General features: G+C 34.5%; 1 pseudogene; it reads right to left on the bottom strand.

Annotated features, from left to right (window-relative positions):
• Positions 1-2,303: 2,303 nt before the first annotated feature.
• On the bottom strand, positions 2,304-4,084 carry LOC145974248 (uncharacterized; annotated as a pseudogene).
• Positions 4,085-6,750: the final 2,666 nt, after the last annotated feature.

Below are 6,750 nucleotides of genomic sequence, written 5' to 3'. Positions count from 1 at the left end.
TGTTCGGTGTCCAATCATGCGGTGTCCAACCGTGCGGTGTCGAATCGTGCGGTGTCGAATCGTGCTGTGTCCAATCGTGCGGTGTCCAATGCTGCCGTGTCCAATCGTGCAATGTACGTGTCCAATCGTGCAGTGTCCAATGCTGCCGTGTCCAATCGTGCAATGTGCGTGTCCAATCGTGCAGTGTCGAATCGTGCGGTGTCGAATCGTGCGGTGTCGAATCGTGCGGTGTCGAATCGTGCGTGTCGAATCGTGCGGTGTCGAATCGTGCGGTGTCCAATCGTGCGGTGTCCAACCGTGCGGTGTCCAACCGTGCAGTGTCCAATTGTGCGGTGTCCAATCGTGCGGTGTCCAATCGTGCGGTTTCGAATCGTGCGGTGTTGAATCTTGCGTGTCGAATCGTGCGGTGTCCAATCGTGCGGTGTCCAATTGTTCGGTGTCCAATCATGCGGTGTCGAACCGTGCGGTGTCGAATCGTGCAGTGTCGAATCGTGCTGTGTCCAATCGTGCGGTGTCCAATGCTGCCGTGTCCAATCGTGCAATGTACGTGTCCAATCGTGCAGTGTCCAATGCTGCCGTGTCCAATCGTGCAATGTGCGTGTCCAATCGTGCAGTGTCGAATCGTGCGGTGTCGAATCGTGCGGTGTCCAATCGAGCGGTGTCCAATAAAACGTGTCCAATAATGCGTGTCCAATCGAGCAGTGTCGAATCGTTACGTGTCCAATCGGGATACGCCCGTTATGTACTTATTATTAATAGTATTATTATAAGATAATAATTATAATAATAATGATGTATGTATTACTATACTTAATACGCATTTCATTAATTTTCAGATTATCTAGAGCAAGACGTACAATCGAAAATACTTTTGGAATTTTAAGCTCACGGTGGAGGATCTATAGAAAGCCAATTAATATACATCCTAAATATGTAGATACGGTTGTTATGGCGACAATATGTCTATATAATTTTATAAAGCTTGAGGAAGATTGTATACCAGAGAAGAATAGAATATACTGTCAGAAGAATAGAATGTACTGTACAGAGAAGAATAGAATATACTGTCCTGCCAATTTTGTAGACACAGAAGATAATGCATGTTATATCATTCCTGGAGAGTGGTGGCGAAATATTCAAAGCGCACTCAGAGATATTGCTCCCACTGCAATGCGACTACAAGCGCTTATAAGCAACGGGACCAAGTAGCTGATTATTTCTTGACACCACCTGGTGAAATTGCGTGGCAATATGTTAGAAGAGGGTTGCATCACGATGATTTATGATGAGCATATGACAGAAAGAGAGAGAGAGAGATTTTTACGCTTTCTACACACTTTACATATTACATTTTATTGATTTGCATTTTTTGCACTATAAAATCAAAGAAAAAAATATCAGAATTACTAAAATATTACAATAATAAAAACTAGAGAATAATTTTTAGAATTATAATTATTAATGATTTTTTAAATTTATTATATCCATATAAGTACTAATTATTAATATGTACATTTTTAATATATAAACACACCATTACTTTTGATTTAATTTATCGCATTAAATTGCCGTTATCAACAATATATGTACTTATAAAATAATACATAGATATAGGACAAATTAAATTTATGATATTATTTCAATAATACGCAATGTGTGCCAAATTATTAAAATTGACTGCATAATATACATTTAATGAGTTTGATTTTTCTCTCTCTTCATTTATTCAACTATTTGAATTATCTAAATAGAATTAGCTAGAATTAGCATTGTTTTTAAAATCACATTTAGATTTTTAATTGCTTAAATATATTAAATTGCTTTAGATATATTATAAAACATCAATCTATAAAATTTATTTTTATGTTGTATAAAATGTAGAAATCTCATATTTATTGCACAATATTATGATAAATAAAATATTTTTGTTATTATTCTATATCAAAATTCTTATACATAGAATTTCAAGTTGAATGTCATTAAATCTTGATTCTTTCTCTTAAATGTTATTTTATGTCACTCTATTTCCTTTTTTGCACATGTCAAAATTGTCCATGAAACATTGATCTCCTTCAGCAAACGATTTAAGTATTTCGTCTTCAAAGTTGGGATCGACAAAATATATCTATTCCTCTTGTTTTATAAATTTATTTTGTATTTTCAATATTATAATAAAAAAAATACAATAACATGTAATATAATAAAATTAATAAAATATAATTACAATGACATGTTTTTCAGGAACTTCATGTAGCATATGAAAAAAAAATTATTAGCAGTCGTGCATTATGGACTCTGTGTAACTAAAGATACCATTTAAGGGTGACTATTTCCATTGCACTTTCAATAACCCTAACAGCACACATGTTCGGGGGATACCTACCAGATATTTGAGAATGTTTCACATCCTTTGGATGTCCTCTGGACGTCTTTTGAACATGGTGCTGTTAGGGAATAATAATAAAAATACAATAACATGTAATATAATAATAAAATAAAACTGACTCCATTGTACTTTCATTCATCATCCTTTAAACATCAAATAATGTTTTTTGCGTGTTTGTCACACTTAAAAATTTTAATTGCTCTTGACTAGATATCGTACATAATACGCAACATTTCTTTTTTTTCTCTCTGTTTTTATGTTCAGGCATTTTTGTAAGTAAAAACAGTAATAATTGGCAAAAAGACATCTTGTGCTGCTTCTGGCTTTAATGATGACAACGATGAAGTTGTTGGAGAGCTGTTGTACCTGTTCTCTGATAGAGATGTAACCTTACAAATGGCATTTTCTATAATATCTGGTGAGTTTCCTTTTGATTGTCGTTGTATTACTAGTACACTTAATTTTTTTTTTCTATATAATCAGAGGCACTTAATGTTGATGAAGTGTCATTGGAGCAAACCGAAATTGAGTCTCTAAAAAAATGTGAAGCATTTTAAACGTGTTACAAACCTGTGTATGTACATACATATAATTCGCGCTAAATAATATTGTAAAGTAAAGAAATTACTTAAGATGTGTCGGATTTGTATTATTTGTAAAAGACTGCTCAACCGGAATAGACGTAGGAAATATGTTCATTTGTTTTCTATCATTTGAACCTATTTTAAATATATTAAATATATATTAAATATATTTCTTTCTAAATCTCTCTCTACATTGTCATTTGAAGATTGTTGGCATGAAGTAGATGCGATTGTTGAAGAAGAGTTTTTTCTGCCATGTGAATCGAAGTTTCTATAATATAAAATTGAAAATTATTAATATACTAATAGAAGCACTTTTCATTTTACATGAATATTAGTTAATGTTTTACATACTTTTGAAGATTGGAAAATTTTGTCGACGGAAGTACGTTTTTGGTGTGCACATTGGATATTGTTCTAAAAGAAGTAAAAAAACTGCCTATATTATGCAAAAAGAGCTAAGAGGAATATAAAAAAAGAGTATATACATATATATATCTTTATATATATAATATATACAATTATATTTTTATTATCTTCTTCTTTTAACAAATGGTTCCAAAAATGTCATATTTTCGAAAAATTCGAAAGTTTTCCTTTTTTAAGCGCCACTTCCAGTGGTTGTTTCACTTTGTCTCTGTTTTTTTTTCACGCGTATATCGTTCTCTTAATCTTACCCATCTAGATTGATATTTTTCCGCTAAAAATAAAAAGTGACATTAAAGCCAGCGGCACATGCAATTTTTCATGTTAGATCACATGCAATCTTGTCTTATTAATTTGTATGCAATCTAGCATGAAAAATTGCACCATGTACTGCTGGCTTAAAAATTTAGAAAAATATTATAAAACAAATTTTAAAAAATATTATCAACCTGTCATGTTTAATATCATTCCTATTTCTGTCCAGGCATTTTGCTTTTTAATAGTCTTTGAAATCAGTTAATTCCTTATTATATAAATAAGGATGATCTTTTACTAAAGAGATGAGTAAAGCATCTCCATCTGTTTCATTTTGATCTATTTCATTTTCAGTCTCATATAGATTCTCTACTTCACAGGAATTTTCATCTTCATGATATTGAGAATAGAAAGAATATGAATTATGATCCATTTCGATATCCTATGAATATAAAATACTCATATAATAATTGTATATAATATAATTAAATAAAAATATAAAAATATATACCTATAATATATAAAATATATATGTATAAAATCTACAACTTGTAGCATTAACCAATATTTCCTCTTCTTTGGATTCAAGTAGCACCAAATGTATGATAACACCAAACCAAATGTATTATACAGGGTGATTCTGAACAAACGTTTGTCTTTAAAATATCAAATTCTTGAATGAATTCTAAGACGATTTTTCCTCTTGTAAAATTTTGCCCGGAGCTTAGTTTTTAAACTATAAAGGAAAATAGTTAACTACTTACGGAACGAGTACAAGAAGTAGGCAGGGACGGCGCGATATAGGCGATTACGTGGGGCACTCGCCGGGATCAGCTGATTGCTATACGCGATGACTGTAACAATCAGTGTGTGTGTGAGAATGTGTACGCACACACACACATACACACACTGATTGTTACAGTCATCGCGTATAGCAATCAGCTGATCGCGGCGAGCGCCCCACGTAATCGCCTATATCGCGCCGTCCCTGCCTACCTCTTGTACTCGTTCCGTAAGTAGTTAACTATTTTCCTTTATAGTTTAAAAACTAAGCTCCGGGCAAAATTTTGCAAGAGGAAAAATCGTCTTAGAATTCATTCAAGAATTTGATATTTTAAAGACAAACGTTTGTTCAGAATCACCCTGTATATAATGAATATTAACGTATCTTCAATCTGTTTTTTTCAGGTTATGTGACACAGTGACCATTAAACGAGAGAAAATAGGTTAGGGAATTGAACACATGGAGGTTTCTTAACGCAACAACTGCTTGCATAACGCATAAGAATTCGTTCTTACGAATTTTTCGACCCCTTATGCATTATGCTTTATGCACTATGCAAGATCCGTAGAAGGAGAAGTGGGGATAAAAATGAAGGACTCTGATTGGTTGATTCTCTTATGCGTTATGCGTTATGCAAATGTCTGTGCTCTGGCCTTTAGACGAAAGGTTTCCACGGAAATGGATAGGTCGTGGAGGACATAATGCCTGGCCTGCTCGTTCCCCAGATTTAAATCCATTAGATTTTTATCTATGGGGCCACTTGAAGGCAATTGTGTATTCCGCACCCATTGCTAGTGTTGAAGTTCGAGTGGCCTTCACTTGGACACAGTCCAATTGGACACGTTGCAAATGGACACGTTACAATTAGACACAAAACTTTGCACACCGTTCGTTTGCACACCGTTCATTTATGCACAGAAAAATGCGCACCGTTTATTTGCACACCGTTCGTTTGCACACCGTTCATTTGTACACAGAAAGATGCGCACCGTTTATTTCCACACCGTTCAGTTACGCACCGTTCGTTTGCACACCGTTCAGTTGCGCACCGTTCGTTTGCACACCGTTCATTTGTACACAGAAAAATGCGCACCGTTTATTTGCACACCGTTCGTTTGCGCACCGTTCAGTTGCGCGCCATTCGTTTGCACACCGCTCAGTTGCACACCGCTCAGTTGCACACCGTTCAGTTGCACACCGCTCAGTTGCACACCGCTCAGTTGCACGCCGTTCAGTTGCACACCGCTATGTTGCACACCGTTTTAATAATTTAAATTTATATAGAATTTAATACAATTTAATACAATTAAAAAATATCACAACTGTATGTGTACACACACACGCGCGGGGGGTGCAAGGGGGGCCTTCGCCCCCCCCTCCCGCAACCATCCCGCCGCACAGTGTGGACAAATGAAACTTGACTGTTCAAATATCGCTACAAAGCATAATTCTTAATCGATCGGGACGAATTTTTTTTTAAATTAATCGCAAATAAATTTCAAAAAAGACTAGAATTCAATTTTTAAAAAACCCCCTGAAATGTGCAATATTAAGAACAATCTGGAAATTATTGTTAATTAGAAGTTGAATTAGAAGAATTAAAGTTACTTTTATACTAAGCTATCTTACATAAGAGTTTTCGGGGTCACTGAATACGAATCTGATGTTAGAATTAAGATTTGACTACTTTAATAATTATTATTTTGTATTTTTTTGTTTTATATTTTGTATTATTTTTTATTTGTCGCTAAACAGGCAAAGATAACATTTTTTAATATAAGTTATTACAGCCAAAGGTATTATACAATTACTCTTCCTTCAATAAATTTTCGGCTTCAGGGTCAATAGTCTTCATTTTTTTGTGGACCATCTTCTAAGAAAAGTTATGAATGGATCTGAAGAAATTAGTAATTTATGCATAATATCTTCGTTTGTCAGTAAACGAGAACATTTTCTTGTATTGTAAAGACGAAAACGTTTAAAATCTTTATTCCGAGCTTCTGCAGCTTCCTCCGATAACTGTCCAATCGCAAGATGAAAATATCGAATAACATCAGCCCCATGTATTTTATGTACTGTAACGGGTATGTAATACCATGGTTAAAGACTCACGTACAATTGCGCAGTATCAAGAGCAAATGCTTCGAATTTAGACCTGTCTACTGGCCTTCCACAAGCTAATACTTGTAGAATAACGCTGAATCTTGCAATTAACCTTTTATCTATTCCTGTTATTTCTGATGTTGCTTCAGGATCAATGAAGAAACGACGCGCTGTATTACCGTCATTGGATGATCCATGTCCATGTTTTGGTT

The sequence above is a fragment of the Camponotus vicinus genome, unplaced genomic scaffold (assembly GCF_025532165.1).
Source record: "Camponotus vicinus isolate PSW18456_S1 unplaced genomic scaffold, iyCamVici1.0 SCAF_7, whole genome shotgun sequence".
Taxonomy (NCBI): domain Eukaryota; kingdom Metazoa; phylum Arthropoda; class Insecta; order Hymenoptera; family Formicidae; genus Camponotus; species Camponotus vicinus.
Note: the sequence above shows the minus strand (reverse complement) of the source record. Positions and strands in the feature narration are given on the sequence as shown.